Genomic DNA, 12,890 nt, shown 5'->3' with positions numbered 1-12,890 from the left:
TGTGTTCCAAACCACACACTCCTGTCTTCTATCACCCTGTAGTGCTCCCTTTAGTATTTCCTGTAGGGCAGGTGTCTTGTTCACAAAGTCTCTCATTGTCTGTTTGTCAGAAAATATTTTGAGCTCTCCCTCATATTTGAAGAACAGCTTTGCTGGATATAGGATTCTTGGTTGGCGGTTTTCTCTTTCAGTATCTTAAATATATCACACCACTTCCTTCTTGCCTCCATGGTTTCTGCTGAGAGATCTGCACATAGTCTTATTAAGCTTCCTTTGTATGTAATGGATTGCTTTTCTCTTGCTGCTTTCAGGATTCTCTCTTTGTCTTTGACATTTGATAATCTGATTATTAAGTGTCTTGGCGTAGGCCTATTCAGATCTCTTCTGTTTGGAGTACGCTGCGTTTCTTAGATCTGTAATTTTATGTCTTTCATAAGAGATGGGAAATTTTCATGAATTATTTCCTCTATTATTGCTTCTGCCCCCTTTCCCTTCTCTTCTCCTTCTGGGACACCAATGATATGTACATTATTGTACTTTGTTTCATCCTTGAGTTCCTGGAGACGTTGCTCATATTTTTTCATTCTTTTCTCCATCTGCTCCTTTGTGTGTAGGCTTTCAGGTGTTTTGTTCTCCAGTTCTTGAGTGTTTTCTTCTGCCTCTTGAGATCTGCTGTTGTATGTTTCCATTGTGTCTTTCATCTCTTGTGTTGTGCCTTTCATTTCCATGGATTGTACTAGTTGTTTTTTTGAACTTTTGATTTCTGCCGTATATATGCCCAGTGTTTCTTTTACAGCCTCTATCTCTTTTGCAGTATCTTCTCTAAACTTTTTGATTTGACTAAGCATTAGTTGTTTAAATTCCTGTATCTCAGTTGAAGTGTATGTTTGTTCCTTTGACTGGGCCATAACTTTGTTTTTCTTAGTGTAGGTTGTAATTTTCTGTTGCCTAGGCATGGTTTCCTTGGTTATCCAAATCAGGTTTTCCCAGACCAGAACAGGCTCAGGTCCCAGAGAGAAGAAATATTCAGTATCTGGTTTTCCTGCAGGTGTGTCTTAGAAAATTGCTCCACCCTTTGATGCCTCAAGTCACTATGCTTTTCTGCCCAGCAGGTGATGCCTGTTAGCCTATAATTCTTTTTTTTTTTTTTTTATTAAATTCAGTTTTATTGAAATACATTCACACACCATATAATCATCCATGATATACAATCCACTGTCCACAGTATGATAACATAGTTATGCGTTCATCACCACAATCTATCTCTGAACATTTTCCTTACATCAGAAAGAACCAGAACAAGAATAAATAAAAGTGAAAAAAGAACACCCAAATCATCCCCCCATCCCACCCTATTTGTCCTTTAGTTTTTATCCCCATTCCTCCACTCATCCATATACTAGATAAAGGGGGTGTGATCCACAAGGTCTTCACAATCACACTGTCACCCCTTGTAATCTACATTATTATATAATTGTCTTCAGGAGTCCACACTGCTGGGTTGGAGTTTGGTAGTTTCAGGTATTTACTTCTAGCTATTCCAATACATTAAAGCCTAAGAGGTGTTATCTATATAGTGCATAAGAATGTCCACCAGAGTGACCTCTCAACTCCATTTGAAATCTCTCAGCCACTGAAACTATTTCGTCTCATTTTGCATCCCCCTTTTGGTCAAGAAGATACTCTCAGTCCCACAATACCGGATCCATATTCATCCCCAGGAGTCATACTCTGCGTTGCCAGGGAGATTTACACCCCTGGGAGTTGGGTCCCACGTAGGGGGGAGGGCAGCGAGTTCACCTGTCGCGTGGCTCAGTTAGAGAGAGAGAGGGCCACATCTGAGCAACAAAGAGGTACTCAGGGGGAGACTCTTAGGCACCATTACATACAACTTTAGACTCTCCTTTGTGGTAATGAGCTTCATAAGGTAGCCTATAATTCTTGACTGGTGTGAGGAGGTATGGCCGTGTTCCCCCAGGCTCTGGGGTCTGGTTCTGAATGGAAAGGGCCCCACCCCTTTCCTCCTAGAGAAGACAGACCCCCCAGGTGGAGGTCATTAGCATTTCAATGGTCTCTCTCTCTGCTTGTGCTGTCTCCACCCTTCCCAGAGTCACAGCCCTGGAAACTGAATATGACTGGGTCTTTCTCCACTGAGCCAAAAAAGAAACAGATAGTCCCCTTCAGACCCAGTCCAAGGCAACCCTCCGGCTCTCCAAGGTCAGTCGTCACCCAAAGCTTCTGTCTGTTTTTTGGGGATGCTTACCTGTAGTGAGAAGTTCACACTCACTACTTAAAACCCCAGTTGGAGCTCAGCTGAGCTATATTCGCTTGCTGGGAGAGCGCTTCTCTCTGGCACCACGAGGCTTTGCAGCTAGGGCTATGGGGGAGGGGGTCTCACAACTTGGATCTGCAGGTTTTACTTACAGATTTTATGCTGTGTTCTCGGGCATTCCTCCCAATTCAGGTTGGTGTATGATGAGTGGACGGTCTTGTTTGTCCCCCCGCAGTTATTCTGGATTATTTACTAGTTGTTTCTGGTTTTTTGTAGTTGTTCCAGGGGGACTACTTAGCTTCCACTCCTCTCTATGCCGCCATCTTGCCCCGCCTCTCTCTACCTCATTTTTGAAAGACAGTTTTCCAGATGTAGAATTCTTGGTTGACAGGTTTTTTTCTTGCATCACTTCTGGACTCTGTTTTCTTTGTTTTTTTTCTACTTAGAGTTTGTTGAGATTCTGGTATGTGTAGATTAAGGTTTTTAATCAAATTTAGGAAGTTTTTGGTGATTATTTCTTCAATTTTTTCTGAGAGGACATTGCTACAAGGATTGCCGGCAGCCAGCACCAGAATTTTACAGTCTTTGGGGAGAAAACGAGCCTTGCTGACATCTTGATTTTGGAATTCTTTTAGCTACCAAACCATGAGCCAATAAATTCCTGTTGTTTAAGCCAACCCATTGTGTGGTATATGTAATAGAAGCCTGGCACACTAAGACCATCTAAGTTCAATATTAGAGAGAGTCTCTAAGGCTTAAATGATAATGGGAGTCCATCAAGTTGAAAGGAAGGACTCTTGGCAGTAACTCAAAGCTGTATGAAGAAATAAAGATTTCTGGTGTAGATAACTCTACGAGTAAATAAAAATACCACTTATTGCATTTTTCATTTGTAATGCTGTATTTCACTTCTTATATATGGGTTAAATGCAAAGTAATTTTTAAAAAGCATAAACCTTCATTACTGGACACACAGTGCCCATAAAGATGTAATTTGTGACAAGAACAATATTAAAGGGAGTAACAGAAAGCAACCTATGGGAAAAGATTATATATAGGCTAATGAAGCCAAGTTGTAGCAACACAAACTAAATTATAATATACTTAAGATGTTAAAAGTAATCCCCATGGTAACCATAAAGAAAACATCTTTTAAAAATCTTCAGAAAAGGAGATGAGAAGTGATTCAAAATGCCTCATTATAAGGAGGGCCAAAAACAGATATAAGACTTAGAAAAACAATTAGCAAAATGGCAGAAGTAAGTCTTGCTTTATAAGTAGTTACCCTAAATGTAAATGAATTAAACTCTCTAATCAAAAGGCATATATTGGCAGAATGGATAAAGAAACATTACCCAACTATATCCTATTTACAAGAGACCCATTTTTGATCAGAAGACACAAACAGGTTGAAAGCGAAAGTATAGAAAAAAGTATTTTATCCAACCTGAGCTGGGTTGGATATGCTAATGTCAGACAAAATAGACTTCAAGTAAAAAAATGTTTACAAGAGGCAAAGAAAGACATTATACAGTGATGAAAGGGTCAATTCCACAAGATGATGTAACAGTTATAAACATATGCACTTTAACAGGGCCTTAAAATATATGAAGCAAATATTGACAGATGTGAAGGGAGAAATAGACAGTTTTACAATAATAGTTGTAGATTTAAATATCACACTTTCAGTACTGGCTAGAACATGTAATCAGGAGATCAACAAGGGAAGAGAGGCCTTGAGCAACACTGTAAACCAATTATATCTAACAAACTTACATAGAACACACTTCACCTGAACAGATTACACATTCTTTTCAAGGCACATTGATTATTTTTCTGGTATAGATCATATGTTAGAGCACGAGAGAAATCTCAATAAATTTTAAAATATTGAAATCATACAAAGTAATGTCTCTGACCCCAGTGGGATTAAGCCAGAAATGAATAACAGAAAGAACACTGGAAAATTAAGCAGCACACTCTTAAACAACCAATGAATTAAGGAGGAAACACAATGGAAATCAGAAAATATTTAGAATGAAAATTAAGACAGAAAATACCAAAACATATAGGATGCAGTGAAAGCAGTGCTTAGAGGGAAATTTGTAGCTATGAACATCTGTATTAAAAAAAAGAAAGATCTCAAATTAACCTAACTTCAAATCTTGAGGAACTAGAAAAAGAAGAGCAAATTAAACAAAAAGCAGAGTGAAGGAAATATTTCAGATTTGAATGGAGATTAATGATATCAAAATAGAATATACAAAAGCAGTTCTTTGAAACAAATCAATAAAATTGGCAAGCCTTTAGCTAGACTGATAAAGAAAAATAGGAAGAAAGACACAAATGACTAATATCAGAAAAGAAAGTGGTGTTACCACCACTAGCCTTACAGAAATAAAGAATACTATGAACAATTATACACCATTAAATTAGATAATTTTGAGGCAATGAAAAAATTACCTAAATTACACAATACACAGATCATATAAATTGATTCAAATAGAAAGAAAACGTCAACAAACCTATAAAAAATACATAGATTGAATCAATAATCAAAAAGTTCCCACAAAAGAAAAGCCCGGGGCCAGATGACTTCACTGGTGAATTTTACCAATCATTTAAAGAAGAATTAACACCAATACTTCTCACTCCTTCAAAGAATTCAAGAGAAGGAAACACTTCCCAATTCATTCTGTGAGGCCAGCATTACCCTGATCCCAAAGCCTGCTAAAGACATCACAAGAAAAGAATATTACAGACCAATTTCCCTTATGAATATAGATGAAAAAAATCATTAACAAAATGCCAGCAATCCAAGTCCAACAGCATATTAAAAAGATTATACACCATGACCAAGTGGAATTTATCCCAGGAATTCAAGGGTGATGTTCCAGTTTGCTGAAGCACCCAAAATGCAATATACCAGAAAAGGACTTGTTTTGAACAATGGGGATTTATTAGGTTGCAAATGTATAGTTCTAAGTCCATGAAAGTGTTCAAATTAAGGGATCAAGAGGTAGACACTTTCTCTGAGGAAAGGCTAATGGCACCTAGGTTCGTCTGTCACATGGGAAAGCACATGGTGATGTCTGCTGGTCCTTCTCCTGGGTTCTGGTTTCAAAGTGGCTTTCCCAAAAATGTCTCTGGGCTTCTGTTTTTCTTAGCTTCTGTCTTAGCTTCTTCCAGGGGCCCACTCTGGATTACATATATTAGCTTCTCTCCAAAATATCTCTCTCAGCTTGTCTCAGCTCTGTGGGTCCTCCTTTCTTCTCTAGGGGACAAACTCTGGATTTCATCTCTGAGCTTAGCATCTCCAAACTTCCTGTCTTCCTGTCTGCACTCCAAGTGTCTGGGTCTGTGTCGGCTTTGAGCTCTCTGTCTCCCTCCCTGAGCTCTCTTTAGGACTTCAGTAAACTAACTGAGACCCACCTTGAATGGGTGGGGTCACACTCCAGGGAAATAATCTAATCAAAAGGTCCCAACCACAATTAAGTGGGTAACATCTCCACAGAAAAAAACCTAATCAAAAGATCCCACCCACAATAAGTCTGCTCCCACAGGAATGGATTAAAAGAACATCTTTTATGGGGTACATAACAGATTCAAACCAGCATAGGTGGTTAAATATGTAAAAATCAATTAATATACTATACTATACAAATAGAACGAAGAAAAAAACTCATTTGATTGTTGCAATAGACACAGAAAAGACATTTGACAAAATCTGGCACCCTTGATAAAAACACTCACAAAATTAGGAATAGAAGGAAACTTGTCAGTATAATTGCCATTTATGAAAAACCTACAGTTAACGCCATATCTTGTAAAAAGACTTAAAGTTTTTCTTATAAGACCAGGTACAAAACAAGGATGCCCACATTTACTGCTGCTAGTCAAGATTTTACTAAAAGTTCTAGCCAGAGTAATTAGGCAAGAAAAATAAAAGGCATCACAATTGGAAAGGAAGAAGTAACATTATCTCTATTTGCAGATAACATGGTCTTATATATAGAAAATCCTAAGGAATCCACAAGAAAATTGTTAGAGTTAATAAACAAGTACAGCAAAGTGGCAGGTTACAAGATAAACACACAAAAATAATTGTGTTCTTACACACTAGCAATGAACAATCTGAAGGGAAATCAAGAAACCAGTTATATTTACAACAGCATCTAAAAGAATAAAATATCTAAGAATAAACTTAACCAAAGATATAAAAGACATGTACACTGAAAATTACAAAGTATTGCTGAAAGAAATTTAAACAGACGTAAATAAATGGCATCCCATCCCATATTCACACCTTGGAAAAGTTAACGTTGTTAACGTGTCAATAGTAGCCAAAGTGATCTACACATTCAATGCAATCTCCATCAAAATTGCAGCAGCCTTTTTGCAGAAATGGGAAACTCAATCTTCAAATCCATATGGAACTGCAAGGTGTCCCAAATAGAAAAAACAATTCTAAAAAAGAACAAAGTTGGAAGGCCACATTTCCTGATAACAAATTGTATGACAAAGCTACAATAATCAAAACAATATGATTATGGCATAAAGACAGACAAAATAGATCAATGGAACAGAATTTAAAGTCCAGGAATAGACCCACACGCCTATGGCCAACTGATTTTTGACCAGGGTGCTAAATATATGCAATGAAGAAAGAACAGTCTCTTCAACAAATAGTGTTGGGAAAACGGAATATCCATGTGAAAAGAATGAAGTTAGACCCCTACCTCAAATTACATAAAAAATTAACTTAAAATGAATCAAGGATCTAAATAAGAGCTAAAACTATAGGAAATAACATATGGGCAAATATTCATGATCTGGGTTTTGGCAATAGATTCTTAGATATGACAATAAAAGCAAAAGCAATAAAAGAAACAATAGATAATTGGACTTTATCAAAATTTGAAACTTCTGTGCATTATAGGAAGTTATCAAGAAAGTGAAAAGACAGCCTATAGAACGGGGGAAAGTAGTTGTAAACCATATATTGAATAAGGACTTAATATCCAGGATATATATTACAAATATTTAAAATGCAAAAACAAAAATATAAGCAACCCAATTAAAAAATGGGTTGAATAATCATTTCTTCAAAGAAGATACACAAATGGCCAATAAGTACATTAAAATATGTTCAACATCATTAGCCACGAAGGAAATGCAAATAAAAAAACATGAGACAACCGCTTCATATCTACAAGAATGGCTATTATTTCTCAAATGGGAACTAACAAATGTTGGAGAGAATGTGGAGAAATTGGAACTCTGGTGCATTGCTGGTGGGATACAAAATGGTCAGCCACTGTGTCACAATATGGTGATTACTCAAAAAGTTAAACATAAAATTACCATATGACCCAGCAATTCCACTTCTAGGTAAATACCCAAAGAAAGTGAAAACAGGGTCTCAAACAGTTGCTTGCACAACAATGTAGTATTGTTAACAATAGCCAAAAGGTGGAAACAACCCAAGCATCTATCGACAAATAAATGGATATACACAATAGGGTACATAGATACATTGGAACATTATTCAACAATAAGAAAGAATGAAGTTATGAGACATGATGCAACATGGAAGAACCTTGAAAACATTATGGTTAGTAAAGTAAGCAAGGTACATGAGGACAAAGATTGTATGATGTCACTTATAAGAGATGACTAGAAATAGAAAATCCACACTGAAAAAGTGGATTAGAGGTTACCAGAGTATGGAGGTAGGGGAGAAGGAGTATTTGTTTGAAAAAAAAATTTTTTTAATAAAATATATCTGAAAGAGGGAAAATCACTACCAACCTAACAGAATTTGAAAGGGTTGTAAGGGACTACCATGAACATTATGCCAACAATCTACACAATTTATATAAAACAGACAAATTCCTAGAAAGACATAAATTATCAAAACTGACTTAAGAAGAAATAGATAATGTAACTAACAAGAAATTAAAATATACCCCAAAAGGAAATATCAGGCCCAGATAGCATTACTGTTTGGGTCTACCAAGAATTTTATAAAGAAATAGTATCATTCCTTTACAAACACCTCCCAAAAATAGAAGTGGAAGGAAAACTTCTGAACTCATTCTTTAAGGCCAGTATTACCCCAAAAACAAAGCCAGCAAAGACACCACAAGGAAAAACTACATACTAATATCCTTCATGAATAAAGACACAAAAATCCTCAACAAAATATTATCAAATTGAGTTAAACAACATATAAAAATATTTGTGCATTATGACCAAATGGAATTTATTCCAGGAATGCAAAATTGGTTTGACATCAAAACATTATTCAATATAATATATTAATAGAATAAAGAGCAAAACCACTTGCTCATCTCAATAGATTAAAAAAAAAAAGCACTTGACAGACCCACCACCTTTTCATGATAAAAACTCTCAACAAACTGGAAATAAAATGGAACTTCTTCAACCTGATAAAGGGCATCTGGGAAAAACCTGCAGCTAACATTATCCTTAACAGCAAAATACTGAATGTTTTCCCCCTAAGACCAGGAAGTAGGCAAGGATGTATGTTCTCTTCCTTCTATTCAACATTGTAATAGAGGTTCTTGCCAATACAGTAATTCAGGAAAAAGAAAGAAGGTTGGAAAGAAATAAGTAAGGCTGTCTTTATTCACAGTGACATGATCATGTATGTAGAAGATTCTAAGGAATCCAAAGCAAAGCTTCTAGGAACTAATGAACAAGTTCAGCAATATCATAAGGTACAAGATTAACTTATAAAAACCAGTCATAAAACTTAAATGTAAACGTTAAAGCTTTAAACATCTTAATTATAAATGTCAAAGATAATATACAAATAAGCACATGAAAGATTTCAATATCTTTACTAATTGGGGAAATGCAAATCAAAGCCACAATGAGATACCATGTCACACCCACTAGGTTGGTTATAGTAGTAATAATAATAAACAGGTAATGACAAATCCTTTCAATATGTTGATTCAGAACATCTTGTATTTCAGGAAACTTTTCTTACTAATTATTTAAATATTGGCTCTTAACCATGGTTTTTCTTTTTCAGGGACCACAGGTATATGTAAGCTAGGTCTTTTTATCTGTTGTCTAGATCTCAACTTTCTCTCTGGTCTTTTTTTTTTTTATCACTTTCTTCATTTGTTTTAATTTCTTGACTACACACGTTTCTATTCTGTGTCACTCAACTTTTTCCTCTTGTTTACCTTGCAAGTTAAATTTTGTCTTCATTTTCATTCAGTTCTGTCTCTTTCTATCTAGCTCACATCTTCCTATCATTTTCCCATGTCTGAGTTTTTGAAATTTTGTTTCATGGTGCTCTTTCAAATCTGTGATTTCTTGTTTAGTTACTTTTGATTACTTCATGTTGGAGTGTGGTATAGTTTTTCTCTTCTTTTTATTTTCTTTTGGTATGCATTCACGGGTCCAAAAGTTTTGATATTCATTTTCGGTTAGTTCTCACAGTGTCCTTGTAAAAAAGCTTTAGTGTATTTTTCTGACTCATATTAGACTGTTGGAATTTCCTGCACCACCTGTTAGCAGGACAATTCTGTAATGTGATCGAGAGGAAAGGGGGAGAATCTTGGACACTTTCCACCTTTCTTGGTTCAAGGGCTCCTTTTCCTGTTGCTCAAATTCAAGACAGTTTCTTTCATGCACAGTGACCTTTTGGAGGACAGATTTTCCCTCATCCTTCCATCCTAGCTTGTTGCAATGGCACCCCTATTGTTAGGTGCCTCCTTCCTTCTCTTCAGAAACTGGCTGCTACCTCCACAGGATGCCACCACTTTCCAACATGCCTCCCTCTCTTTCCCTTAGAAGCAATGCCTTCCAAGACTTCCCTCTGGTCCCCTGAACTTCTCAACCCCCTTCTTTGGTAGTGCCAGTGCTCTCACTGCCATGATTCAGGACCCCCTCTCAGTAGCTCTTGTTCAGTTTGGTGTCTCTCCTTCTGAGGGTGAATCTTTATTGGCACTATATTGATGCCACCCCCACAAGAACCTCTCTGCATTCCCCACTTTGCTTTGCAGCTCTCTCTGGTTTCTCCTCACTACTGGGGGCTTCAGCACCAAATCTGCTTTATGGGATTTATTTCCCCCCTTTTGATTAACTTGGGGTTTGTAACTCATCCCAATTCCTTTGTCTGGAGGGGAATTTCTGTTTTTTTTTTTTATTCTCCTTATTGGTCATTAAGAGAATGTGTGGGATGGGCTGGGTTTGGCTGCTCTGCAGCCACTGCTGCCTTCTCAGTAGTGCTAAATCCAGCGGAATGGTGTGTGTTCCCGAGGGGATGGGCCCTGAGAGGGGGTGGTTCGCTTTACCCAGCCACAGCCAGGACCCCGGCAAGGAATCAGCTTCAGCCCAATTTGATGAAACTTCGGCAAAAATTAAGGAGGAAAGCATCCCCTTGTTCTTTGACATGGGAGGATTGGACTAGACTGAACAGACTCCTGTTTTATCAGGGAGAATGGCCTTGGCAGCTACTCACATGGATGCAGGAAATTCATTTGGTAATCCAACTAGTCCTTTAGTTAATAGATCTAGAAATGCATTGTTGGAAGATGATGATGATGATGATGATGATGATGATGTGTTTATTGAATCGATATAACCTCCTTGAATTTATGCACCAGCAATAGCTGATCAAAGAAACATTAAATTTACAACATTGAAAAATTAAAAGCTGCAAGGAAATTATTCTGTAATTCTTCCTTCCTCAAAATATTTCACTTCTCAGAAGGGAAATAAAAGTGAGACAGTTGTCACTGATGATGAAGAGGATGTAGAAACTAATCAAAGGGAGGAAAACAATTTTCCCAGTTTTATTGAATGGGGTCTTCCCGGAACTAAAATCGGAAACAAAGATTTGGATTTCTCCACTTCCAGACTTTCAAGAAGTAAGACCAAGACTGGAGTAGGACCTTTTAATTCTGGTAGAATAAATGTGGCAGGAGACATATGGATTATATGAATCATTGAGTACCTTTTTGGAAAAAATAGATGGAATGCCAGATGAAAAGGAAAAGACTTCAGAGAGGTTTCAGCAGAATGTAGCACAGATCCATCACTGATCAAACAGAGTGTGAATTCATGTCCTTCCTGCATGTCAACCACAGCTGATAAATTTCAAGAGCAACTGGAAGAGAAAAAAAATCACAAGTCTCCTTTGTCCCAATTGTGCTATCTGTAGATCCAGGTACATACCCCCAAATTTTGAGTATTAAACAATGGGGCACTCTTGTTGAAAATGATCTACCTCAAGGAAGAAATTTTAACTTTCCAAAAGATAATACTGAGAGGAAGTTTTCAGAAATATATTATACCCAAATTCTTCCAAATGAAGCGGAAAAAACACTAGATCCTGGTTACTTTATTCAACCTCAAAAGATTCTGTGTTTTGTCTATATTGCAAATTCTTTGGAGAAGGGAAAAATCAACTGAAGTATAAGAAAGGGTGCAAAGATTGGCAGCATTTATCACCTATTCTTAGTAAACATGTAGTAAGTGAAATACACATCAACAATAGTGTTAAGTATTCAAAATTAAAATCTGATTTGAACAAAAAGCAACTATTAAGAAGCACAACACAAATTAGATGAAGATGAGGAAAACTGTGGTGTGCTGTTGTTACACACATAATATACCTGATTTGGTTTTTTCCCCCCAGGTTTTTTTTAAATGCAATTTTATTGAGATATATTCACACACCATATAATCTATCAAAAGTATACAATCAATGGCTCACATTATCATCATATAGTTGTGCATTCATAACCACAATCAATTTCAGAACATTTTAATTACTCCAAAATAAAGAAAAATAAAATGAAAATAAAAATAACACCCCAAACATCCCATACTTCTTATTCCCCCCTATTATTTAAATAGTTTGTGTGTTTATTACTCATCTGTCCATACACTGGATAAACGGAGTGTCAGTCACAAGATTTTCACAATCACATGGTCCCACAATAAAAGCTATACAGTTATACAGTCATCATCAAGAATCAAGTTTACTGGATTACAGTTCAACAGGTTTAGATATTACCTGGTAGCTATTCTAATAAACTAGGAGCTAAAAAGGAATATCTATACATTCATAATAATAGCCTCTAGAATGAACTCTTGATTCTATTTGAAATCTCTTAGCCACTGAAACTTTATCTTTTTATGTTTCTTTCCCCCCTTTTGGTCAAGAAGGGTTTCTCAATCCCGTGATGCCAGGGCCAGGTTCAGGAGACTTACAGTACCCCTGGGAGTCATGTCCCATGTAGGGGGAAGGGTAGTGAGTTTATTTGCAGAGTTGGCTGAGAGAGGCCACATCTGAGCAACAAGAGAGGTTCTTTGGGGGTGACTTTTACGCATTATTATAAGTAGGCTTAGTTTCTCCTTTGTAGGGATAAGTTTCATAAGGGCAAGCCCCAAGATCAAGAGCATGACTTTTTAATTAAATTGGTAGTCCCTAATGCTTGCAAGAATATCAGGAATTCCCCAGGTGGGGAAGTTTAATATTTCCACATTTTCCCCCAGTTCCTCAAGGGGAATTTGCAATACTTTTTTATTTTCTGCCCAAAATACTCTGGGATGTACATGATACAGTTTT

At 36.8% G+C, this 12,890-nt stretch overlaps 1 pseudogene; it reads left to right on the top strand.

Annotated features, from left to right (window-relative positions):
* Window positions 1-11,127: 11,127 nt before the first annotated feature.
* LOC119537216 lies at window positions 11,128-11,886 on the top strand (annotated as a pseudogene).
* The last annotated feature ends 1,004 nt before the right edge of the window (window positions 11,887-12,890 follow it).

This window comes from Choloepus didactylus, chromosome 6 (assembly GCF_015220235.1).
Source record: "Choloepus didactylus isolate mChoDid1 chromosome 6, mChoDid1.pri, whole genome shotgun sequence".
Classification (NCBI taxonomy): Eukaryota; Metazoa; Chordata; class Mammalia; order Pilosa; family Megalonychidae; genus Choloepus; species Choloepus didactylus.
This window is presented reverse-complemented; position numbering and strand designations above follow the sequence as displayed.